This window comes from Halyomorpha halys, unplaced genomic scaffold, assembly GCF_000696795.3.
Source record: "Halyomorpha halys isolate HHAL.00 unplaced genomic scaffold, Hhal_1.1 Scaffold872.1, whole genome shotgun sequence".
Taxonomy (NCBI): domain Eukaryota; kingdom Metazoa; phylum Arthropoda; class Insecta; order Hemiptera; family Pentatomidae; genus Halyomorpha; species Halyomorpha halys.
In genome coordinates, this window is record NW_027113936.1 from 105,334 (window position 1) to 133,291 (window position 27,958).

The 27,958-nt window shown below is 32.1% G+C and overlaps 1 long non-coding RNA gene across 1 annotated transcript in view; it reads right to left on the reverse strand.

Annotated features, from left to right (window-relative positions):
• LOC136796719 (uncharacterized) overlaps positions 1-27,958 on the reverse strand; it is a 465,623-nt gene that overhangs the window by 96,837 nt on the left and 340,828 nt on the right. The window contains exon 4 of the long non-coding RNA XR_010844464.1: positions 8,289-8,331. This is a non-coding gene — a long non-coding RNA (uncharacterized lncRNA). The remainder of the gene's footprint in view (positions 1-8,288; positions 8,332-27,958) is intronic.

Consider the following 27,958-nt stretch of genomic DNA (forward strand, 5'->3'; position numbering starts at 1 on the left):
CAAAATAAACAACGAACAAACGAAAAACGACAGGACTTTTTGAATGCCTAGGTATAATGATCATCTTTCTCATTCACACAATTGTAATACAGATGTGAATTAAGAATTAAATTTTTAAAAAATGTACTTAAAGTATATTTTTTTTATTCTTTCTAAAAAGTTTAATAAGTTTCATCAAGACTAGGCTTAATATATGCGGAGCCGAACCGTGAAGTTAAAAGTCATCTATCTCTAAATGGGCAAAAAACTGGAAGAAGAAAGAAAAAAAAAGTAGGTTGAATAACTTTAAATCGATTATTAGTTGCATTAATCATGGTGGACGTCTAGCATAAATAATTGGAGTTTAAAAAGCTAGATGCCGCTGGTTAGGGGAACGATAAAGAAACTGATTATTTTCTCCACGGACGGTGGCGGTGGCAAGATTAATCGCCAATGAAGAAGCACCATGTGGCGCTACCTTTAGTCAAAGTTATATCTTCACTTATTTAGTGTTATATAAATTATATCACTGATATTTTGGAGGCTGTTGATGACATAATAGTATTATGGTATTAAAGGAACAACTTGAGGTCTCTCCAGTAGATAGAATAGACCAGCCAATATTTCACATTATTATTCATCAAGACTGAAAAGCGTATCTCATAAATGCAGACCAGAGACAGTATTTTTTACATTGACAATCTATCAAAAAATCTAATTGATTATATATCATTCCACTATACATAAAAGTTAGCATATCTTAAAAATAAATAAAAACATAAATAACAAAACTTTAAAAAAAAAAAATTTTTTTAAATAATGCTATTAAAAAGTCAATAATTTAAAACAACAATTTGGTATTTATGCTAAAATAAACCAAACAATAATATAAAAATTGAAATAAACTGTGGTATGGTATTGACCCCTCACATGTTAACTAATTGAGCTCTTTCCAGTATAGTCCGTCCTAAATAGTGGCTAGAACTCTCCAATTAGAGCCTTTTAATAAAATGAGTAATTATTCTGCCCAAAATATTGTAACGATGTCATCTGGTCGATCGATTTTAATTGAAATAATCAATGAATTAATTTTTTTTTTTGAACAGTGTAAAAAAAACAAACTCTAAGGTAGTTACAGCTCAGTTTATAGGCAGATGCATTTAGAACGGTTGAGGACAAGAAGGTAGAATGCGGGAAAACCAAATAGTCAAGAAAGGTATACAAAAAGGTAATGGAGTACAATATTCGAAAGCCTAAGTATAAGAAAAACTCTAGGAGTATGGATAGTCATTATTAGAAAAGAGATTATTACAGGGGAGAAACGTTGACAAAAGAACGACAGTTGATAGAGATTCTGACGATTACAGATGGAGAGAAAGAAGGAAAGGTGATTACTCTCGTCGCAGGAAAGATTACAGCTGGAGAGAAAGAAGAAAAAATGATAGATATGATGAAGATAAAAAAGAAAACATAATAAATAGAAGAAGAAGAGAATAAGTATGTTAACAGACGTAAAGAATGTGGTAGAATGGATAAAGATAGGAGACGAGAAGATGAAAAAAAACAAAACAAAAAAGGGTAATGGAGCAGATAAAAATGTCTCAATCAGTTGATGACATGGTGAGCACCATAATAATGATAAAAATATTGAAAAATCAAAAATTATTAGAAGCATAAAAGTCATAGAATACATATTTTTATAAGAAAGATTCCAAAATCTAGGGTGTGAAGGAGGTTCTGTTCGGACGAATACTATTTAAGAAGGGAGCAGTGTAATGATGTTATTTGGTCGATTGATTATAATTGAAATTATCAATGAATTAAAAATGTTTTGGACAGTGTGTAAAAAAAAAAAAAAGAAAAAAAAAAAAAAAAAAAAGGTAACTCTAAGTTAGTTAAAATGTGTTAATATTTTCGTTCCTTTGCAATAAAAAAAATATTTTTGTCTCTGTTCTTTGTCGTTTGGTTCTTAATGCAGGTAACACACGACAATGTTTTATTCTGATTTCAGTATACATGTGACAGGTTCCCAAGAACTGAATGGTATTTTCTTTTTGTTCGGCTTCCGACAACCTTGGCCAGATTAATAAGTCCAGAATGACTAGAAGCTCCACTCATGTAGACTGTTTGCAAATTTAATGCACTTACTCAACCTCCACTGACATTACCAGTGACGCGGTGAGAGGGCTGCGATGGGATCTCTAAGGGCCCTGCTCTACCCCTCATGCGTGAAGCAAGGAGTGGGCTCCGAGATTCTCGGGCCGAGAGTGTAAATACTGTACATAACAGTGTAAATGTGATTCATGTTTTTGTTTTATAGTTATATTAGTTCAAAATTTTATTTTATCCTTATTTCTTCGTGTACATTATCGAACTATGTTCATTTTACTTATTTTTCTGTAAGCATATAGAGATTATATATATATTTTAATTTATTAATTTTGGTATAAATGTGATTATTTATTAACAAATAATCCTTGTATATCCTTATAACCCAAGTTTGGGGCAGATTGTAATATTTATCAGTACATAATAAAAAAAGAGATGCCCGACAAAGCTGCTAGAGAAGCGCTAGTCCTCTCAGGTAGACCCGCAGCAATCTTAACTGCAAAGGAACTTGCTCACCCTTTAAAAGAATCTATTAATAAAAGATGGCAGGCAATGTGGGATGAAAGTCCACCCAGTAAGATGAAACCTATAAAGAAAGATGTGAAGTCCTGGATTACACCAACCCGAAGTAGACGCCGTGAAGAAGTAGTGATCACCCGTCTCAGAATAGGACATACCCGACTGACACACATCCATCTCATAACAGGAGAGGCACCTCCAAAATGTTCAAAATGTAATAGCAATCTGACCGTCAAACACATTTTTGAAGAATGTCGTCACTACACATCAACTCTGAACCAGTTAGGGTTACCAACAAATGTCCCAATGGCGTTGAGAAACGACGAATCTGTAATTGTAAAAGTTATTAAATTCATCCATCAGACTAGCTTAATAACCAGCCTTTAATTATTATAATTATCTATTTAACTTGCCTTATTTTTAAAATTAGAACAATCAGTTATCTGCTTTTCACCATCCTTTCCAATATCCTAACGATTATTAAACAAATTATAATTGCCACAAATTTAATTATAATTGGTGCGGATCAGTACACCATATCAAAGCTATGACTAAAACAACTAGGCCTTACCAAAGCCAACAACCAACGGGCGTTGATGACCAGGCTGTTAAACGCCCTTTCAAAACTAACAAACAAAACAAAATTAGAGTTAGTCCATATCCATATCCCGTATTTGTTAAAGGTAATAATTTTAAGAAGGTTTTTTTGCTAAATTTTATTTACTTTACACGAAATAATTGTACTAGGTGTAAATAATTAGAGAATATGTTCCTACTCCTACCCTCCCTTTCTCTTCCAGACACATTAGCCAAGGCGGTTCTTTTATTCAAAGAGTGGCTGCATTTTTCAGCTGAGTAATTACGGGAAAGTGTGGCCGCCCAGTGAAAAACTGCCTTCAAGCCCTCAGGAGTTGTTAAATTACTCGCTTAACACGTTTACAAGTGCCTCTGCTGAATTTAGGGCCATCAGCTGTGGTCGTACCCTTCCTAAATGCATTCCTGCCGTCCTCCTATGGCTTCCACTCTCCCCCCTACCTTATTGGTGGCTGAGTGAGAGGTCCCTGTATCCTTGGGCTAACCAGATTAGTCGGTTGATGGGGCTTAATGGGTGATCAATGGACTTGTATTACACCTGTCTCTTACTGCATTACCTCAGTAAATCCTTTAATCATTATCAGAGGTAGTCTTCTATGTCATGGTAATTTTTAACAATATAACTATAGCTTATTAATCTTTATAAAATATAATTATTGTAAAAAGGTAAAAAAAACAAAAACCTAAGGTACGATTAGTTAGTTATTTTTGTTAATTAATACAACTGATACATTTATATTATAAAAAATTCAGGTAAGAACAATTGGATTTTAATGTACAGAAAAAAATAATGATGTGTTTATTTCTGACCGTAGATCCAATATGAAGAGAAGATGAACGAGGGTGTGGTTAGCGGAGTAATGCACAAAAATAAGTGAAACTTATTACATATGTTGGGACGTTTCGGCCAAAATTTTTAGCCGTCATCAGACTTTGAATGAGTTTCCCTAGCTTGTTGTCATCAATATTCTACTTGACCACTTACTATAATCCCTTCTTATTTCATACGATTTCTTAATGGGGGCAGTATATCATATTGATATATCTTGTAAAATGTTTCTTAATTCTTAGACAAAGATCCTATGGTTCCTAAAATAAATGTTAGATGAAGGAAGCCAACTGTCAAGAGGAGTTGTTTAGGAAGAAGTCAGCTATAAATAATGATTGAAAAATACGTATGTGATGAATATAAAATATTGTGTATTGAACCTAATATAGAAAAGAACTGTAAAAGAGAGAGTTACAAACAATAGATATAAAAAAAGCAATAGTTACTCTTTCCACAAAAAAAAGCAACAATATAAATCAACCAGTGATGTGTATCGGGTAAAATGAAGGTGAAGAGGGTGACAAATCTGCGTAGTAAAAATGGAAGTACTAAAAAAGACCAAAAGACTGATGAGATGGGAAGCTCCGAGAGGCAAAGGGCTAAAGGTTAAGCTGGTGAAGAAGAAGAACCATCGTCTTGGAATAAGGAAGGTTCTCATGAATTGGTAAGCAACGGAGGTCCAAGAAAGTTTATAGCAAAAGATGGAAGCTGAGTAATAAGGAAGGCATACAAAGGATGGTAGTATACTAAAACCCGGAAATATCCAAATTTAAGAACTAGTGTACAATGGCGAGAATAGTTTTAATAAAGATTAGGAAGATGTCTGGAGAAATGTAGAAGATAGATGTTAGGAAAAATGACTACAAAAAAGAGCTGACGTGCAGGTTGTATAGGGGAAATGTCGACAAGGTTAAGGACAAGAAAGAAAATTACCCCACAAAAATGTAAAAATTTTAGAGCAGTAAGAAGACTGTAATATACAGATAGAGCAAGGTACTGGTAACAGAGAAGCGCTGGAGAAGAATTAAATGAGTTAAAAAAATAATAATAATAACTAAAACCTGCAAAATTTCATTTTGAAATTATCAAAACTCATCCTGGCGTTCTGGAAATGATGCACATTGAAAAACCTAAAAGTACAATAAATGTGCTAAAAATCTAGAAAATTTGAGTCATGTTTATCAAATTATTCTGAGATCATTATGAAGTATACATATATACAATAGTAAATAAAAATTATTGACATATTATATTTTATTTATGTGCGATAGTTAACTAATTAAACTTTTTACTCCTATTTCTTTTATTATAAATTAACTGTTTGTAGATTTTATTTATAATTTTTGTCAGTGATTGGAATTTGAAATGTTTATTTTGGTTGAGCTTCGGTCTCTTGGTCCAGAAAATAAGAGTAAGTTCAGTTCTCAGAAATCCCAGGAATCAGAAAGTGTTCCTGTTCCTGGTGTGCAAACCCATTGGAGTGTCAGGGGCTCAACTGATTTAGTAAGAAAAAATAAGTTATATAAATTATTAGTCTAAAATAATAAATGCCTGATTGTGGTTTTATAGGACCACATGTTTTTTTTCCAGTGCTGAAGAGGATCCTTTACAATGATAATGAATTACTGATGAATAATAGTTAATCATAAATGTGCAGGTCGACAATAAAGCTTGTAATATTCATATATATATATTGATAAATATAATTATATTATTGGCTTTGAAGATTTAATTTAGCTCATTGATATTCAGCAAAGAACGTTATTATCCATGCTAAACAAAGGTTTTATGTAAAATGTATGATTCCTTTATAACACAGGAACAAGGAATATTCTCCCACCCACTAAAGAATTATTAGTTTGTTCACTAGTTTGGTAAAAAACAAGAAAGGTACGTAACTTATGATTGTAGTAATTAAGCACAAGACAATCTTTTTATTTCAGAGCTGTTTCATTGGTTCACACAGTCGGGAACCACAAGTGACCCCCGGTTAAGAACCAATCAGGTAGATTTAGTGGAGGAAAGCGGACCAATGAGGACGTTAAAAATCAATTAAATGGAAGCGAGGATCTGAACGGCCATTGGAGATAAGAGCTACAGCTCCAGCCAATGATAAATTAAAGCTTCTCTCCTGCAACAATAGCTTCGCTCTGTGTTCTCTTCTTATCCTGTATCGGCGTCTGATAGTTCGGCCGAGATCTTACTGATTCGCCTTTTAGATGTCTATATTGCATTCGATTATATTAACAAGCATCCAACATTTATTATTATAATTTTTTTTAATAGCTCAGAGAATATATGGTGTACTTCAGACAAAGGAATTTTTTGATGAGGTCTTGGGAAAAAACGGGAAAAAACAAATCTACTGCAAAGTTTAAAATTCCAGCAGGTTAGAAGCAGTATTTGTCTTAATAGTGTCATCAAACAATGAGACAGTATTATAGCAAAAGTTACATAGGAATTAAAGTAAATAATGGTTTAAAAAAAAAGTAAAAAAAAAAAAAAAGCAAACTTGAATACAATGACCTATTAAATGATATATATTGAAAACACCAATATTATTATGAATATATTAATATAATATTTATAAATGAAAGGAGAGCGGTAGAATTATTTCATTTAATGTTGTTAACTATGAGTTAATCCCGTGGTAGGAAAAGAAAAAGGTTAAGCAGCCCAACTGTATTGGGTTCTAAATTGACAGCATAATTATTTGTAAATAAGTACCTAGCCCCTTTACCTAGTACCTTATACCTAGCCAGACAGGTTTTTTTTTTCAATTCTTATAATGTGTAGGTATATAACAGTTAAATTATAATATATTTTCTACCTTAACTCAGATAATCTCTAATTTTTTTTTCCCTCATTAACAAACATGGAATAAAATATAAATATAAAAAATTGAATTTTTAAACAAAATAACTATATATGCACATAAAAATCTATTGTATTTTCGCACGTAAGATCTATTTAATTAAAATTAAAAAAAAAATATCAACAATTCACAACAAAGATATTACTATATGCATAAATTTAAATACTGACAATAAATGTGAAATTTAAAAAGTAATACACATAAGATATATTACAAAAAAAAAAAATATGCAATACATACATGTCATCCTTCCTCGGGATGATTTCTATCTTCATCTGCTTCTATACATGTAAAGGTGAATTATTTCCAGGGAGTAAAGAATTATATTTTCTGCTATTTTACTATATCTTGGATACCGAACAGATAAAATATCATGACAACAAAGCAAGATTAGAACAGCAAATAGAAAATTTAAAAAAAAATAACTGAATAGTTGATCGCTCAGAAAAACAATAACCTAACTAGTTTCAAACTGACAGTAAAATTATTTAAATGATAAATATACTTGGGATAAATGATAATAAATAAATGCAATGCAATTTTTTAAAAAAATGCAAATTTATTTTTTGTTTTAGGTTGTAGTACTAAGAAAATTACTTTTTTACTTATTTAATTTTCAAAGACATAAATATGGAGTTCGTAAGAATAAAATTAGTTTTTTGTCTGGGAAGAAAACTAAGTTATTTTATTACACATATCTTGAGGTGAGTTATTCATAATTCCGTAAATAGTAAGAGGTTACATGCAATTGTTTCGATAACATTCATATTTGAAGGACTAATATGATAATGATTTAAATAAACAGACAATCTGAGGATGTGATGTACAAGTTGGGAAGAGGATCTCAGACTGCTTAGCGCCATAGATTCTAATATTTCATCATCGGTGTCCTCAGGGCTTATTCAGTATCTGATTGCTAATATGAGAATTTAATCAGAGATAAAAAAAATAGCAAGAAAAATTAATTATAGCAATAAAGTATATAAAAAATTAGTTAATATCGTTGAAGACAGAGACAGCCGCTTATTAGAAGACTCTATTGGAAGAGAAGAGGAGGGCAAGAGCAATAAGTTACTTCTATATCCGCCTCTTCTTTTGTCTGTCTCGGCTCGCCCAACTCTCAACTACTAAATCCCTCCCCCCTCCATTATCACGGCGGTATATTTCTTCATAATTGCCATTAGTTATAAACTCTGTACCGGTATTGCTCGGTAGATTTTCATTATTCATCGAGGGGCTAACAGAAACTCTTTCTGCATCTTTGTTAATTATTTTTTATCTATTCGGGATCATAAGGTTATTATATGATCTTAACGATAATTCAATGGGAAACAACCGTATTGTCGTACCTTATGATGTAAGTAAAATACATTTATCACTAACCTTTCAGCTTCAGCTTTACTTGGAGTCTCCGAGATTCTCGTCTCTAAAATAAAGCAAAAAATTAAATAAATAATACTTAAATAATGTTTAACCTATAGTTTTGCAAATTTAACAAACATATCTATAATATCTTATTAAAAATAAATGTGTTTAAATTACACCACATATGTAAGAAATAATAAAAAAAAAAATTATGATCCCTTTTCTTGTCATTTCTGCCATACGGAGGGGGGGGGGTATTTACAGAGTACCACACTATTCTATGGTAATACCATGGTGGGAGTATACCTTCATCTCGTGGGCCCACCACTGAAATAAAAGTAGGCCCTCCTTGCGCCGCTGCAGTTTCCTCGTTGGAGAGACCTGTGCTCCTACTCCCTGAGCTACAGACGTCCCCTTTTTTATGATATTAAAATTACCATGGAATTTTTCAAGAAGTTTATTTTATTAAACTGTCTCTGTTTTATCTGTTTTATTTCCCACAAAACTAAAAATAATGATTTTATATAAATCTGAGGAATGTGTGTCAAATTAATCTTCTATCGGATAATTTGGCATGAAGTAAGCAGTGTGATAATTTTTATAGGAATTTTCAGTAGATCATAAACCATAGGTAAAGTACATTAAATTAATATTTACAAACATGAAAAATATTTTATTTAACAGTTACATTTGAAAACACACACACACACACACACAATATATAGGTAATGGTAATGGTAGACTTCCGGCTTATTGGCGGATCGATCTAATTCCTGACCACCGTGTATCATGCAACGAGGAGGAGATACCAGCGAGCGAGAGGGAGCCCGCTGTTTCAGCAATTCCAGGAGGAATACAAGGATCAGAGGGGAGAACTCCGGCGAGCTATCAAATTGAGTAAGCGACGATGCTGGAAAGAGCTTTCTGATGAGGTGGATAAGGACCCGTTGGGAAGACCTTACCGCACAGTCATGAAAAAACTGAAAACTAGCGCTAAGAATTCGCTCATGTGCTCGGTGACAGTGCTGTAGATTTTACTATTCTGTTTCTTGAACAATATGAATTAAGGAAGGTTGTTGCACCCATTTGATGTGCCAGCGGTAACGACCAAAGAGCTCAGTGACATCTGCCGTAACCTTCAGATGGGAAAGGACTCTGGCCTAGACGGTATTCGGAATGTAGCACTGAAAGAGGCAATGGAAACCAGACCGGACATCTTTGGTCCCTGCTTGCGTGTGGAGTCCTTTTCCTCACCATGGTAAAGGCAACGCCTGGTTCTGATCCAGAAGAGCAAAGGAAGGCCATCAGAACCATCAGCCCATCGGCAGATTTACAGCTTTGAAGAAGGTCATTGCAAATGGGTTACAAGAGTTCACAGAAGGAGTGGCCCTCCTTGTCAGTAGCAGGAAAACGAGGGAAACTATCACCTTGAGAGCGGGTAGGCTAGAGATCCAGTTCAAACCTTCTTTGACTTATCTCGAGGTAAGAATCGATGATAGACTCCGGTTCAGAGAGCATATTCAGCGGGTGAGTGACACAACCCCACTGACACGTTCAATGCCCGAGGCGGACCCAGGAACAGTTGATATTCAGTTTGGTCCCATCCATTCTTCTCTATGGAGCTGCGACATGGAAGGATGCGTTGGAAACTGTGACCTACAGAAGACCGATGGTATCGATGTATCATAGGTGTGCGCTCAGAGTGATCAGTTTGGTACAGTCTCATACGAAGTGGCTGACGTGGTGTCCAGGATGCCACCGATAGAGCTGATCGCCATGAGAGGAGGCGCTCTTATAATAGTGTTGACCATGTTTCCAGAGACGAATTAAGAAAGGAGACTATAAGAAAATCCGAAGGTCGCTGGAATATGGCACTTAGTGGAAGGTGGACACACAGGCTGGTGCCCAACATTGAGGCTTGGGTGAATAGGAACCACGGAGAGGTAGACTACTATATCACAGAGTTTATCACATGGCATGGTTGCTTCCGAGCCTACTAGTATTTAAGGTCGATTATTATTAGGTATATTAGGTTTAAGCTCGATGACACTGGAGAATGTCCATTATGCTCAAGAATGGAAGGGAGTGCATAACACGTTTTCTTCTTCTGTATCCGCTTTCATGAAGAAAGGAGTGAGCTCCGACACGTCTTTTGTAAATAGATATATATGTAAATAATTTGATTGGGAAGTATTTTTTTCTATAGTCGAATGTGTGTTTTCTATTTATTAATATTAACCTATTATTGACTGCATTATCAAGTCAGCAATGATTTGATTTAACAGCTAATAGCTATTTAATATAATTTATATACATATATTATTTTTTTCTTTATTAAAAGTGATAAAGATTTGTATAAAACTGTTAATTGAAATATTTTTTAAATGATAAAAGAAAGTGTGCACTCAACCGTCATAGTTCATTGAGGACCAGCAGTAAAGGTACAGAGGGGAAAAATGCTAAGGGACTATAACATGAGACAGAATATTTCTTTGTTTGAGTGCGACCTGAATTTTTTTCTTTTGAAATTGTATTTCCCTCCGTTCTATATTTTTTCCTTTCTGTATAAAACTTTACACTTTACATTTTAGATTGAAGTTTGAGATATTCCTAAACTTTTCCTTTAACTTTATAAATGTCCCTTGGATTTTCCTTCTCCGTTCTTGTCTAGATCGACTTTTGAATAATCAATACTGGAATGAACAGGTCCCAAACATTTCCTGGGTAAAATGATTATATATATACGATTGTACTAATTTAATCGTGAGATCACGCCAAAGGTAAGTACTGAAACGGAAATGGATGAAGGATCTCTTTCTCCGAAAAAAAAATGTTGAATAAATTTCAGGTTACGTTGAGCACTAGTTCCATTATTGTTGGGTTACGTTGGGCACTAAAAGGCAGTAATTTCTTTTTATTGATCATTATTTAATTGTAGGTTTGAATATAACAATAAAGAAGAACAAGAAAAGAAGCGTTTTGATGTTATGACCTTTAAAAAGAAAATAAATAAATTAAATTTACCCATACCAATTTATTCTTTATTTTTTTTTATTTAACTTACTTTTAAGATATTTTAAACATAATAACTATTATTGTTTTTATAATATGCTTCACTTGTGAAGATTAAATTAAAACAATAACATTGTTGAATGAAAACATAGAACATGAGATAAAGCAAGAGAGGGTAAGAGAATGATTGAAATTATTTACATAATTTGGTAAAAGAGAGGTTGTCAAGAAAACGTCAACTACAGGTGTTACTGTAGTATTCCATCCAAGAAATGTGTCTAAAAGACATTTTTTTTCTTTATTTTGTTATTTTTAACTCTGTCCATAAAAAATAATTTCCTTCAATCTAATTTATTTCTTTTTGTTATTCCCAAACCCTCAATTAATCACAAACCACATTTAACGAAATTATTTTTAGTTAAAACTCCTCTCTATGAAGTTAGAGTAAGTAATTTATTTAAGAAGACCTTATAAAAACAAAAAGACTTAATACACCGCTTCTAGAAATTAGTTCATTATTATTTTAAATGGAATTGATCAGTTAATTGGTTATTTGAAAGTTTGTTGCTGGAAAATATACGTCGGGTATATTAATATTTTCTATTTTCAAACCTCCGAAATTGTACAGAACGGAATTTCATGAAACCAAAACCTAACAATTATCACTGTTCATCTTTCAATGTGAAAGAGTTATTCCAGGATGGGTATGCATAAGATTCTCATTACTGCACTCTTTCTTTAGTAATATTATTTTATTTTTTGTAATTACAGTTTTAGTTCCTAATAAAGGGCTTTAAAAGTGAATTATTATTTTTAAATATCCGCCAATCCTACAAAGGTAAACAAGCGCCAAAGTGTTTACAGGAGTTGCCGGCAGACGCCACCAAACACCAGAAGATCCTACACAAACTGGTTGGAACCAGGAAAAAAACAAAACAAAAACGAATGGATTCAGAAGGCCGAGACACCCTTTCAACAAATCCACCGAATATCACAGAGCCTGTAGCATTGGCTCACCCAACGGAGAGTGGGTATCTTTCTATTTTAATGTTTAGTATCTTACAATACTTGTATTAGAGCTGTGTTTCAAGAATGAGAAGGTGCTGAGTGAAATCCTTTCAGTTTCTTCTGAAAAACGTTTTAACTCGATGGAACACAATTGCTCGACATACATGCTCGACATTTTCTCTAGTTGATTAAAAAAGTATAAAGTATTTTTATTTATTTTCTGGCTACATGTAGTGTGTTAACAAGAATAAAGTTGTTGTTTGTTGTTTATTGTTGCTTAAAGGCGTAAAACCCTCTGGTCATCAACGCCTATGGGATGATAAAAGTAAAAAAAAAAAATAAATAAAATAATAAAATCGAAGAGGAGTTATAATTTATAAAGAAGGCGATGTGCTTTTAAAAATTCAAATACTCGTGTAATTTTAGCTGCCTCATCTGCGAGAGTTTCAGATAAATTTGGGGTTAGTCCTATCCTGTTTATTGTAGGCAAATAGTGAGTACACTCTTCGAAAATATGTCTAATCGTAAGAATGGACTGACAATATTTGCACGTTGGAGGTGGCAGTTTTCTGATCAGGTGAGAGTGCGTGAGGAGAGTATCACCTATTCTCAAGCGGGCCAGAGCAACCTCCTCCCTGCGGCTGTTGCGGTAGGATGTCGACCATGGTTTTACTGATCGTTTTATTTCTTATAATTTACTGGGAGAGCTTTCATCCCCATCAAATGGCAGGCCAAGTATTTTTCTAATATTTGTAATTTAAGGGGTGTACTGAGTTCTGATGGGGTAAGAACGGCGGTGCCTCGGCCAGGGAGCGATAAACAATAAAGTTTTATTACCTTATTTTATCTCAACTGATATTAAACACTAAAAAAGAATTCTTGGAATATCGCTGATTAACCGTGTGGAATATTAATAGGGAGTTGATCTAGGCGCGGTCAAATATTATTGCAGTCCTTTATTCTTGATTTTACTCTTGTTCCCTTTTTCTATCGTTGTGTGACTTGTATTGTTTATTTATTTTTTTATCTACTGTTATTTCCGTTTTCATTAATTGTCTAAAACCTTTATTATTCTTATCTAATTTTTACTTTTCACTGTACATCTTTTTAATTTTTCATTTACTTTGTTCATTTATGTATACATCATTTAAGTGCTTGTACCTTTTTTAGCCTTGATGGAGATCTGCAACGTTGGGCGAAACCTTGACTCATAATAACTAATTTCACGACTACTTGAGTTTTTATTTTACCGCACCCGGTCCTTTAATTAAAGGAATTTCTTTCCTTATTTTTAAAAAAATTGTAATCTATAGAAAACAAAATAAAAAAACTTTTGAGTAATTCTATTTTTGAAGAAATAATAATAATTTTCTTTAAACTTTTAAATTTTTATATTCCTTTATTTTTCAAGTACTAGAATAGAAGATCTAACTATTGTTTTTCCTCCTTGAAAGGTTTTGTTAGCAAGGGAATTTCTTTCCTTATTTTTTTAAAAATTGTAATCTATAGAAAACAAAATAAAAAAACTTTTGAGTAATTCTATTTTTGTTTAATCTTCAGCTTTTCATTACTTGTTATGAATGCGGCTCTTATAAGCTTTTGCTGTTTGAAAACGCTATTTTTAACATCTTCGTGATTCGTCGGTTTTAGTATGAGGAATTAACGAATGTTTTATAATTGCCTTTTTGAATTTAGTAAGTTTAGGTCACCGCGGTTCGGTCACATTCGTCTGTTTCCGGGAACATTGGGCGTTTCATCTAAGGTCATCGGCTAAGCTCTTTATAATCAGACCTTAATAGTTTGGCTGAATTATAAGTGATAATATTGTTGTACTCATACGACGCAAAATATGTTTCCTTTTTAAATGATTGTACTACAACCTTTTCGCTGTGAGGTATTGGCTGCTATTCAAAAACGGTCGCACAAAAAAAAAAAAAAATAACGTAACACAGGTCATTAACAAAATTGTTTATCTTAAACTCGCATTAATGAAACCTTTTTATCCAAAATATTTCCGCATGGTATCACTGGATTCAATACATACACACACTTTAAGAAATACATACATAGAGAGAAAAAACTTCTAAACGTTACAAAGAGTGAAGTCTTTTAAGCAGTGCCGATCCGAGAACTTATAAAGTACGGAGGGAGGGGGGAGGGGGGATAGGAGAGTAAAGAGGCGGTGAAGATAAAAGGGACGAGGGAGGCAGTTATTCGGAGTGATCCGCTTCTGGGGGGTCCGCTGGGAGGCTCATTCTCTCCCACACCACGCACACTGATACACGAAACCACCTGCCAGGCCGGTCGCTAACTCCCCTTAACTTACTGTCTGCAGCTGAGCCGCTCGAAGGAGTTAGTACCGGCTTCTGGTCTGGCCTCTCTTGTCTTAGTTTATGCAACACCTTCCAAATCTCCCCGATTTTATCGTATCGATATATAGTCTATTCTGGTTTGAGTTTTATCTACAAGTTATTTCGAATACGTTAAGATTTTTTTCTATTCTACATAATACATATCTACATGATGTATCTATACTATATTGAATATCTTAAACCATATGTGGGCAACAACCAGCCTGCTGTAAGATTTGTTCCGGCTTGCAAGACATTTTGAAAAACCCATTTTGAAAATGGGGTTCCTAAAAAACTTATTAATATTATGAAACATAATTATTGTTTTAATTTAAGTCAAACTTCATATAAACTAGCTAGTAATTAAACCCGAATATGGCCAAGGTGGCAAAACATAATTAAAAACTGTTCGGCAGGGCCTTGGAACGGAATAGGAGCATGGAGAAGATGAAGCAGCAGATTCTTACTCGGAGCAGGGGAGCGGAGTCGTAACATCATTTTGAGCAAAGAGACTCCGCTGTTCCTATGTAGAGTCAGAGTGTCCCATCACGCAGGTTCATCCTCCCTAACCTCAAAGATTTTGATTGGATTGTCGTTGAGTAACAGGAGGAGCATAGTCCATCTTCGACGGATATAGGACTAATTTTCTAGCCTTCCCTAGTTTTCCTCCAAAGTACCTAACTCAGGAATTCCTTAACGGACAAAATATTTTTTGTTACGGATTCTGGCGTAAAATGGTATTCTAATTAGATATCATATTTTTTATTTAAAAATTTAAGATGTTTCTTTGTTTTCCCACAAGAAGGTAATTGAATTTGAAACGATTATTATTTAGGAACGAGGAGAAGACGGTTGGGGGTGCGGTCAATGATAAATACAAATAAGTTGGATTAACCTATTTTTTAATGTGCCAACGTTTCGGCTAGAGTTTCTAGCCTTCTTCAGGGCTAAAAACAGAACAAGGTAACAACCACAGTAAGTATAGAAAAGTAAAAAAAAATAAAAAGGAAGTATAAACAGAATAATTTTACACATAAAATGAATAATTTTACAAAATAGAATTAATAAAATGAAGTGATGAGTAAAGCGGGAAATAAAATGTATACATAGGTAATTGAAAAAGTGGGTAAAATAACATAATTAAGAAAATGAAATAAAAATGAAGTTATATAATGCAAAGAAGTATGAACATATTAGTTATTATTAATTTAAAAATTGAAATATGAAAAGAAAATGAAAATTGAGAGGAAGAAAATATATGTAACAATAATAGATGATAAAGAGGCAAAATATAAGTAGAGTATACCAAGAAATGAAGAGAATAAAAAAATCTGAAAACACCAATAATAATATAGTGAACAAAACTTATAACGCGGGTAAGGAAAATGGATAACAGGATTATTATTTAGATTTGGATTATTATTTAGGGTTATTTTTTTATTTATTCCCCGTTTGGCATAATTCGTCATTTGTTATTTTTGGTCATCTAATGTAAAGGACATGCCACATAAAAGAAATTGCTTGATATTCTACTACGAACTATCATGAACAATAGGCAGTGGTAGGCCAAAACCTATGTACAACTGTTAACCCAATTTCCATGAAATTTTGGGATGCGTTGATTGGATTTTGGGCAGAATTTGAAATTTCGGGTTTGTTAGGCCCTAATAATTGCTGAATGTTTTAAATTTTGTTTTAGGATTGAAATTTTCCAAAACCAGTTGAAGAAGATGTAACAATTACCACCACTAGTGATGTTTGCCCACTGAGCCAGAACTAACTTACCTTAGGCTGCTAGAACTGACTTGCCAACCCTCTCTCTCTTCCCACTAATTAACTTGTCTTAATACAATCAGAATTGCCTTTCATTTCAGAACACTTTAATGACAAGTAATTAGTCCCTTTGAAGGGTACTGTTTACTTTTATTTTCCATATTCAAACAACGAAAGAGGTATGTACACCTTGTAATATATGTAGTTTAATATGGCAGGAGAAGAGACGTCCTAAGAACTGTTTTCATCACTGGGGAATAATAAAAAATAAAATAATAATAATTATAAAAAAAGGCTTCCTGAACTCGAAGGTTCGATGCCGATACCACCTATCAAATGACGCTCGTCCAACTGAAATCTGCTACATCAGTCTTGACGTGATCCTACCAGTTATGTTTCGGTCTACTCGTCGGATCATAATCATATTATATTGCTATGTTCTAGTAGCAGATTTACTTGGGATGCCAGGATAATCGCTGAAGGCAATTATCCAAAAATAAGTTAATTAATTGATTATAAATTGAGTCCTAAAACTATTATTATAATTGGATTCCTTTCCAAAGGCTGTTTGTGTGTTTACCAGTTTACCAATTAAATACCTTTATATTTATAAATTGTTCTTACCATTAATTATATAGTTTAATAAAGAGTGATATATTGGGTTATATAATAATATAGAAACTACATAAAGAAACTAAACATTTATTTACAATTGGTTATGGTTATAATGATTCAAATGATTCAGATAAAGGTTGCCATAAAATATAAATTATTACATGATTGCTTATTAGTTAATTTATACTTATAGCTGCTGATGCCGTGGGATGTAGTGCCGTGGGTGTCTTCTGTTTCATCAGGGATGTCCAGGCCTCCTGGCCTTGGTGTGCTCGAAGCGCATCCTCTGAATCAGGTCCTTACTTGTCTGCGCCCTTCCGGTAGAGTCCTCTCTCGTTCCCGTCTGGTCCTCCAGTGAATCCTTTTCCTGCCCTTGTTACCCTACTCTTTTTCTCCCACTACTCCTTTTAGGGCGTTACCTTATTTTGAAATCTCTTATCTCATTGGTCGTAATGTCCGAAGACACCCGAGGCAGGCGTCCCCCTCCTCAGGGCCGAGGATGTGTAAAAAAAATTTGGCTTCTCTAGAAAGGATCTGCCTGGTTAATTTGATTCTGGTCCCTCGTCCTAACCTATTTTCTGCTTCGATACTTAAAGGTTTGTCAATCTAATATTCTCAGGGGCCTCTGGTAATGTGACAAACTTAATACAGATGTTTTCACATCCGAGGATGCTAAAAGCTTCCCAGAAGGATACCCTGATCAAGACCAGATGACGAAACACCTTAATAGTATCCCGGATGTCCAAAACTCGATACATAGCAATATGAATATAAAGTAAAATATAAGTTTAGATTAGTCTTGGATATTATCTATGTTAATAATGGATTAGGGTATCCTCTAATTATTAAGATATTATTAATTGTAAATTTTAATCCTGTTAAATAGAAAATTTAATCCTGTCAGGGGCCTACGCACACTGAGGTTAATTATTTTGAAAACTTAAGTACATGTTAAGGAACTAGATCCCCGATCGAAATGGAGAAAGTAAATAAAAGCCACAATTATTGTTTACATTCAATAATAAATAAAATATTATTTACAACATATAAGGTCTGATCGGTTATAATAATGATCCACATGATAGCAAGAATTTTTTGAGTACATGCTATAGAAAATTATGTAATTTATAATATATGTTAAGAAGGTCCCTATATATTTTATATCATAAGCAGAATAGAAAATATTTACATTCTAACAAGCCAAAAACATAAGGAGACAAAAACCATTTTGAACAGTGTATACAGTTTCGTCAAAAAGGATCAACAAAAAATATACGTTTTTCCTAATCAATAGATAACGAAGAATTTATGATCTTTTCATACTATAAAAAAATCAAATTTATGCATATATGCTAGAAAAAACACAAAGGTTTCGTGTTATCTTTTTCTTTAATCGGCACGATAACCCATAATTAGGTAGCTTCCTCAAGCTACTTCTGCCAGTTTAATCCTTAGGGACAAATGCTTTGCAGTAAGTGGTAAGATATATTTAATTTTACATGAAGAGAAAAGATACAGACTGTATGGCATACTATGACAACTATTATCTACTGACTGTGTATAACTTGTCTTGTGGAGTGTCCTTCGACAGCTCTGTTCGAATAATTATCTACGGTTTTGAGAAGTAAGGATGTAGCAGCTATCTTCTTTATTATAGGACACGTGACGCAAACAATATCTAATTTATTGATGGATAATTAATATATACGGCATATGGTGCCATTAAAAGAAAGTGGTGCCAGATAAAGAGTTATTGTATAAAAAATAAATCGTGAGAACTCAAGTCACATCTTGTCTCAGATGGTCTAAGCTATATATTCTCTTGCCGGAGTTGCGTTTAGTGAAATCAGCATTTAAACTAATTTGCTGAACATCTATATTAATCTTATTAAACAAAGATATTTATACTCAGATTCTGAACAAGAAGTAGGGTTCTCTAATCTTCTTTAGCACGTTGAGGAATTTTATTTGTTTTTTCTAAACATCATCTTGCCCAATTTAATAAGCTTGAAGAGATTAACCCATATAGTACCGAATCATCTCGAATTCAATATTGCATTTATCTGGGAAAACTTATATTGCCTTAAAGAATATAATTGGTATTTTCAAACACTTTATCAAGTTAGGCCGGATTGATGCGCTGTTTTTAGTTTACAGAGCTTTTATATGAACTGTTGAGAGCAAAAAAGTTGCAAGATATTCTGTTCTCATCAAAATTAATTTTAATTAATGAATGAGTGCATTAACTTAAAATGGCTCTCAGCATATGACTGACAATTTAACAGAAAAATCCGTTATCCCTTACTTAAAAACATTTTAAAGCTTTTCGCAAACTTTTTCTTTCCCGTTGATACATAAATTAGCCAAACGTCGAGTAGTCGCTTATTCGTAGTTTTTGTAACCTTCCTTTATTTATTTATTAATTTTCATCATATTATGGTTCCTTATTCACAATCTGGTGGCATGTAGGAATCCACATAAAGCCCAATGGCTAGGATGGAGAAAATAAGAAGATGGGTTGGTATGAGAAGGAAGACAGATGGAGAAAGGGTACTAATAGATAAGGAAGGATGGAGAGGGGGGAAAGGGTGGCCATCACACTTAGGCCGTTTCAATCTGCGGTTGCAGCTCCATCTTGAAGGCGATTCCTTTTACCAACTGCCGACCCTCTGCGATGGCTTAATGGTGCAGGGTCACATGTTTCACAGCCCAATAGACCAATTGTCAGGCTTAAACTGAGTTAAATTCCGTTGTATATTTTCTGGTTCAAGTCCATTAGTTGCTTTTTTTCATCATTTATTTGAAGTTTTAATGATTTTTCAGCATTCACAATACTCATAAATTCAGATTAATTGCAACATATGTGATAAAAGGTGGGGAACCAGATGAGAAGGAAGGTGTTTGAAAATCCCATTGGAATAAAAAAATACTAGTCTTAAAAAAAAAAAAAGTTTTTTATTTATTTTATGATTCCATAAAAAATATTTGGATCTCTGAAATATAACTTTTTTTTTCCTTTCATGTGTCATAACGTCTAAATAAATGCAGACTTTTTTTTTTTATCTTACCATTAAAACATTAAATTATTACGAGCATTAGTCGATGTACAATGACGACGTTATTGTCTCAAGGAGGATTTACCACCAAAAAAATTAGTTGGGAGAATCCTCTAAGCCAACCCTCTCTCCTCATATCTTTATGTTATAGAAAGGTGGCCCCTTCACATTTGAATTGAAATTCACGATGCCATCTAGGGGCAGATATAACAAGTACTACTTGGACAGCCATTTTGGTCTTGACAATGAGATAAGAGTGAACAGCGTCTCAGGAGCCACATCGTTTTTAGCTGAGATCAGCAATGCATAAACTATACCCGACTCAGGCAGAGGGACGGAAGGCAAGATGAAAGAGGGAAGACAACAGCATTGAAGAACAAGACTTCAAGCAAAGAAGATCAACCATCAAGTAACCTACGACACTTATTATTATATATAACCTCATTACAATCAATAATCAAAACTAAATACTAACTCTATTGTACAACTTTTTGTTTCTAAAAAAAAAAAAAACACATAACCATGTGTATAAATTAAATTAATAATAGAGACTTATCTCCATATATCATCATGTTTCATTCATTTTAAAAATCATCAAATACAGTTCACCTCAGTAATTCAAACCTTTATATTATAATTAATTTGGGTTATATCCCCCCACTTTTACTCCGGGGAATATCCAAATTACACACTTACCTTTAGAATACTTAACAATAACTACTTAATAGCTAAAACTGGCATTTTGTACAAGCTGCATGATTTCCTCCTGTTATAGAGTCCAGATAACGTACTCTATCTATTATCTAAATCCCTATAAAAAGCAGCGCTTGTTTAGCATGTGACAAAATATATTTTATTTATACTTATTTATCAATTTAATTTATTTATTATTTTTAGCACATATACCCAACATCGACATGTCAAAACAATTACCTTTCTGATAGTGTGTTTCGGTTCTAAATTAAATAAGTAGTGAATAGGAAATTATTTTATTTTAATTCTGGAATTCCCTCCAGTTTCTCGGAATTAATTTTATCGATTCGGATTCTATTAATTTTTTCGGTCAAGCAAATTCATACTGTTATAAATTTAATTTGTCTTGGCAGAGATCTCTAATAATAAATAGTCGGACTTAACTCCACATTTTAGTGAATAATTTAAAAAAATATATATTCAGAACGATGAAGGATTTTGCTTGAATATACAAAATAAAAAATAAATTAATAAAAATACAATTGTTGTATGCAGGGCCCCGATTTTTATTGATTAAAAATAGCAAATATTAAAATTTAATATTTTAGAACTTTGGGGAACAGCTAAACCGTCAAACATCAAACGTATCCAATCCCTTCAATCCAAAATCCTTAGAACCATAGTTAATGCACCCTATTACGTTTCCAACAGAACACTACACGATGACCTACATATCCCTTTTGTCCTTGACCTAACACCAACTAAATTCCATATAAACCTTTCCAACCATCCTAATCTTATGGTTCAAACCCTATCTAGTTCCACCCATTCCTACAGCTCACCTAGACGGTAGACGCGTGGCTGTAAACTTGCTAGTGATTTGCAGTTCTATAGTTATTAAAAAAAATAATTTTGTAACGTTTTTTTTAATACTACCACTAACCCCTTATTATTTTTAATTTTTTTTGTATTTATATATAAACATATAAAGCGAAGTTTCGAAGTAATCCACTGCGTCTTTAGGATTATCTAACAATCTTTAACAATACGAATTGTAAATAATAAATATAATGCATAATTTTTATCTTATCATCGATTAAAAATTGGTATATATAATTTTTGACATTCAAATTTTACTGTATTTTGATTTTAGGTGATATTTTTTTTTTTACTGTATTATCAACAAACTAGAGGCTTCATTGTTATTTGTATGGCTAAATTAATTTTATCCTCTTTATTAATACAATTATCTTTATTAATTTTTATAACATCTCCAAAGACCGGGATTATCTTTAAACATTAAATAATATTTGACAAAAGATAAAAATTGAAACTAATCCGCAACGATTATTTCACTATGAGTTAGAACTGTAGTTTTAACCTGCATGAAACAATTATTTTTGCATTAAAAGGATGCATAGCTAGACAGATAGGTGTATAGTGAACTAGAACAGAGAGCTGGTATTTGCTGAGGGAGTTGCAATAGGTGCAGGCCAGAAGATACATTATTCATAGAGCCCTTCCCCTGACTGAGATAAAGCTCTGGATAGCGCCCGCAGCTTCTACTTTAGAATGATTTCGTTACTCCACTTATCCTTGTAAGAGCCGTTTCCCGAGAATCATATTTTACAACGCACCGCATCCATGATCTGCCGTTTTTTTCAATATTCTATTACCGAATTGACTTTGGAATATTTTTCGAGGTTCCTCAAATCCGGAATTCTTTAAATCTGTCAGCACTTTAACAAATGTTATCATGTTGCATCAAATTCATTTATTAATAATTATATATATAAACAGCAGTAAAGAAGCACTAACATCTCAAAATCATATATATATGAAATATGAATTTAGTAAAGAAGAAAAACAATTAATGAATCATAGTGAAAATTCATCAAATTTAATTTCTTAAATAATGATTTAATAAAGTAAATGTTAAATTGAATACAAAATTATTTTGTGTATATTTATTAATATTTTTTAATGGATGTATGACTAGTGGTAATTTTAAGAAGGTTATGCATAAAAATGAATGAGAAATATTGAGATAGTCTAATATCACTAAAAATGATAAGTAAAAACATTATTTTAAAACAAGTAAAAAGATTATTCTATGGCTCTGCACGTCGCCGAACTCTTGCCAAGCTCGATTCAGTAATTCAGTACATCATACGGGTATCCGGCTTGCTACCGGTGCATTCAGGACCAGTCCCATTCTCAGCATTTGCTCTGAAGCAGCCCTACCTCCGCTATCATTTAGGAGACAAAAACTAGCTATTAATTACGTTTCCAAATTATTTTAACAAACAAATCATCCAACTTACAAATATATTTTTCGATCTAAATTCTCCATAGCTTTTCGGCAGAAACGAAACCCAACACTCACACAGACAGAAAGAATCACCCTGGCTATCTCTACACTTAAAACGATTCCGATAATGAAGCCTGAAATTCAGAACCCATCTTGGACTCTAAAACAACCTGTAACAATGCTACATCTGTCACTTGTGCACAAAAATAAGACCACATTTGCCACTTGTGCACAAAAATAAGACCACATCTGTCAAGTATAAAGAACGGTTGTCGCGTCTTCTAGAAAATATTCCGGATTATTTTTTAATATACACTGATGCTTCCAAATCCGAAAACTCAACCACCTCATCTTTAGTCATTCACGATTCAACCCACAAGTTTAAATTACATAAGTTATACTCAATATACACCGCCGAACTCCAGCCCTCCATTTTTGCTTTTCAATAATTCAGAAGACTATAGTAATAATCTCAGATTCGTTGAGCTCTCTAAAAAGTTTGAGAAACATGTACCCCGAACATCCACTCATAATAAGAATTCAATCTTTTCTTCTAAAACTATCACAAAAAGGTAAGTCCATTATTTTCATATGGGCTCCAAGCCACAATGGCATTGTTGGTAACGAGCTCGCGGACAAAGCTGCCAGAGAGGCCCTCACGCTCCCTGGCCGAGGCACCGCTGTTCTTACCCCATCAGAACTCAGTGCAGCCCTTAAATTACAAATATTACAAAAATGGCAGACCAAGTGGGATGAAAGCTCTCCGAGTTAATTAAAAGAAATAAAACGATCAGTAAAACCATGGTCAACATCCTACCGCAACAGCCGCAGGGAGGAAGTTGCTCTAACCCGCTTGAGAATAGGTCATACTCTACTCACTATTTGCCAACAATAAACAGGATAGGACTGACCCCAAATTTATCAAAAGCTCTCACAGATGAGGAATCTAAAATTGCATTAGTGTTTGAATTTTTAAAAGAACATCGCCTTCTTTCTAAATTAAAACTCCTCTTTGATTTAAATTTTTATAATTTTTTTTTACTTTTATCATGCCATAGGTGTTGATGACTAGAGGGTTTTACGCCTTTAAGCAACAATCAACAACAACAACATTATTTTTGGATTGTAGTAGAATAATTATGAGCCCTTGTTGATTTTGTAGAATGTATTATTTTAAGTACTTCAATGAAGGTATTTTCTATCATCAGATATGTGACGTTAAGACGAGTTTAATATAATTTTGATATTAACAATAAGTTACACATTTTTTTAGTTCTGAACGAAATCAAATGTTTCTCAAATATATTCAAAAATTATAAACATTTACCCTCACATATCTTATATTCTTATTTATTGTAATAATGTCGTAAAATTACTCTGGACTCATAGCTTCAACGCAAAATAAATACTATTACTTTAAAAAGCAAATCACAAATCTTAAAAAGTTTTAAGTGTATAAATGTGTGTTGGTTTGAAAATTTAATGATTGATTAAACAATTTGAATTATCCTATATTTTTTATTTTTTTCAAGCGACAGAAATTATTTATTTAACTATTAGTAATAGTGTTTAAAACTAACAAGGGTAGTGTATAAAGTTAATATTTATACAATAACATTATAATTATATAAACAGGATTATATGTTTACCGCAATCCTCATTACATAGTAATTTTTTGGATAAAAAATAAATAAATAGTAAAATTACAAATTTAAAAGAAAAAATAATAACCGGATTAAATTAAAAGGTTTGGTTATAAATTAAACTATACAAATCTTATTTAACCAATATTTTTTTTCTTTCCTAGTATTAGTATCCCGTTCTGTTTTAAAATGAACTATTTATAAATTCAGTTCCCATAACGGTTGAATTTTTTTTCAATTAAGGTTAAAAAAACAGCAACAACCAAATAAAATAAAAATTAAATGGCGTTTTTTTTCTTTTGGTCCATTTATGTATCCAGGGGATATCGTTGGTTTACTCTGTTCTCTCTTTGAAGTGGATCCGATAAAAAAAATACAACAAAAAAACTCACCCTTAGTGAAGTGGTGTATGAATTATGGAATTCGGCTCCACAAAAAACAGATTTATTATTATATACGATGTGTTATTCTTCAAAATTTTATTATGTCATGTTATAAAAAACGTAAATTGTATTTATATTTATAATTATTAACCTTTTCAAGTGCTTCATCTCCTATCCAGTCTAAAAACAATTAAAATTTTAAATTCAATTGAAATAATTCCATGTAACACCACGTTGCAGATGTTTTTCCGTGTAAACAAAAAATGTACTAAGATATGATGTAAGTACTTATAAGAAATATAATATCTCATTAAAGTATCACATTTTTCAATAAATTGGAAATAAAAGGAAAAATAAGTGTAGATTCCATTCGTTTATAAGTATTTATTGTTTCAACCAGGAAAAATATTTTATCATTCTTTATGTATTTATTATTTTTTTAATATGAAAAATAATAAGTAGTTAATTATTTCAAATAAAATAAATCGAAGATACTTTTTTTTTTAAATTCAATATTTTAGCTTTAATAAACGATTTCAATGAGGTTTAGACTTGTTGCTATGACTGATTGTTTCAATCAATTTTTTATTAGCTGTTTCTCTCATTTATGTCACGATGTTTTATCAGGTCGATATCCCCCTGACCCATTAGGCTCTATGAACATTATTTAAATTCAATTTGAAACCTAATTTCGCCCCCTTTTTTTTTTCAAACTGTTCAAAATTGTAAAAGATATCTTGTAATTTTTGACAATTTACGTCTTGAAGACGCGTTTTGAAACGCGGAAAAAATCACTGCTATAAAATCGTTTGAGAATAAAATTCTGTAGAATCGTTCATTGGAAATTTGAGAACTTAGTGTGCTGGAGAAGTACTAGAAGAGATGGTAAAGTTCACTCGAAATAAAAAAAACTTAATTTACCCTTAGTCCAACGGAGTTTCATTTCGAAATTTTCAAAATTCAAGAACACAAATGGGTATCTATTGAGTCCGGAAAACCGTGTATAATTCTTGTATGAAGGACTCGGGCGTGATACATAGTATTATATATTTATTGAGAATAAAAAATTATTTATAGATTTTTAGATGATATTTTTAAGTAATAATGATGGTAATTGACTCCTGATTTAAGGTTACATATTTTAATTAACAAATAGTTCAACGTTGTAAAAGTTTTTATTTATTCAGTAACCATGTATTACGAGTGACTGCCTCATAAAGTTTAATGTGTTTAACGAAACGAAACTAATAATAATAAACTAGTAATCAATTTCATTGTAAATAACATTTAATTATTAAGTGGTTCTTGCATAGAGACCAGATAGTATCAGGTATAGGAGTAAAACAAAACAATGTATAATTTTTGATATGATAAAAAATAAATAGTTTTTTTACGACTTAATGGAATATAAATATGTTAATATAACCTGCTAATCCTAACTATATCCAAGATATGGGATTCGGAAAAAGGTCAAGTTATTTAACATGAAATTCGACCTTCGACTTTTTTCCTAGGGGGGGTTTTCTCCAGTGACGTGTTCTCACGAAAATTTCCTATCATTTATTGTGATCGCATGCAACGGCCCCCGCTTCAGTTTTAATCTGAGGTATGCATAATAAGGCGAAACCTATTATATGGGTAAATAGACTCCCAGGGATTTTTCAGTCCTAAAGGAATATCTGCACTGTAGAAATAAATTTATTATAAGGTTTTTATCACAATTGGTTTTTCTTTTTTTTTAGGTAATTTTGTATATTAATATATTTTAAAAGATTTGTCCGGAGCATGACGTTAATAATGTATAAAAAATTTTCATTACTAATTATTGTACCTTTTTTTAGAGGGACTCATCTTTAAATTATTAATTATCAGTCAGAATAATTAAGAAAAATGTTCTTAGAATCTCTATAAATCCACATTATAAAAAATAAACCCATAAAAGAATATTTTTTTAAAATAAATTTTCTTTCCAAACAATTTAATTTTATACATTTATATATTTTAGTGATTTTTAGGCCTTTTTAAATTTTTTTAATATTTCTTCTTCACCTTTTAAAATTCTTTGGTATAATAAATACAACTCCAATAGTACAAGTATTACTTGACATTTTTCCTAGGGGATTTAATCTACAATATATGATTTGAGATTACACTTAAAATTCTTTTATTAAACATAAAATGTTTTACTTTTTAAAAATATATAAAATAATATTACAAGGAAGGACCATATTCCTTTTAAGAGGAAGGACCTTTCAACGTTTCGCTCCACGTTGCAAGGCTTCATCAGTACTAAAAAAGATACAGCCAATTAAATAATGTAAAAATAAATGAACAAAGTAAATGAAAAATTAAAAAGATGTTCACTAAAACGTAAAATGGCATGCAAAAAAGTGGGGTGAAACATTGGTTCATTAAAAATAGTTTTACTACTATTTGAGTTTTTTTCTTTGACCGCCCCATGACCACCTTCCTTCTAATATTATACAAGGCCAATTAGCAATCTTTCATTTGAATAATATGTTGTTTTTTTTATTTTGTGTAAAATTTGTTTTTTATTTTTATTTTTTTATTATTATATTTTTCAAATTAATTAGGAAAAAAGTTATACATCTCTTTTCTTTTAATCTCCAGATAACAAAAGAAAAAAAACAACAAACAAATAAGTTTATATTATTTTTATAAAAAATAATAAATAATGCATACGAGTAATGCATATTTTTATTTTATGAATTTCAAGCGTGATGTCAAATAATATTATTATATTGTAGATAAAAGTCTCAAAATGAAAAATGTCGATTAATATTTCCATAGAGTTGTATTTTTAATATCAAAAGATTTTAATA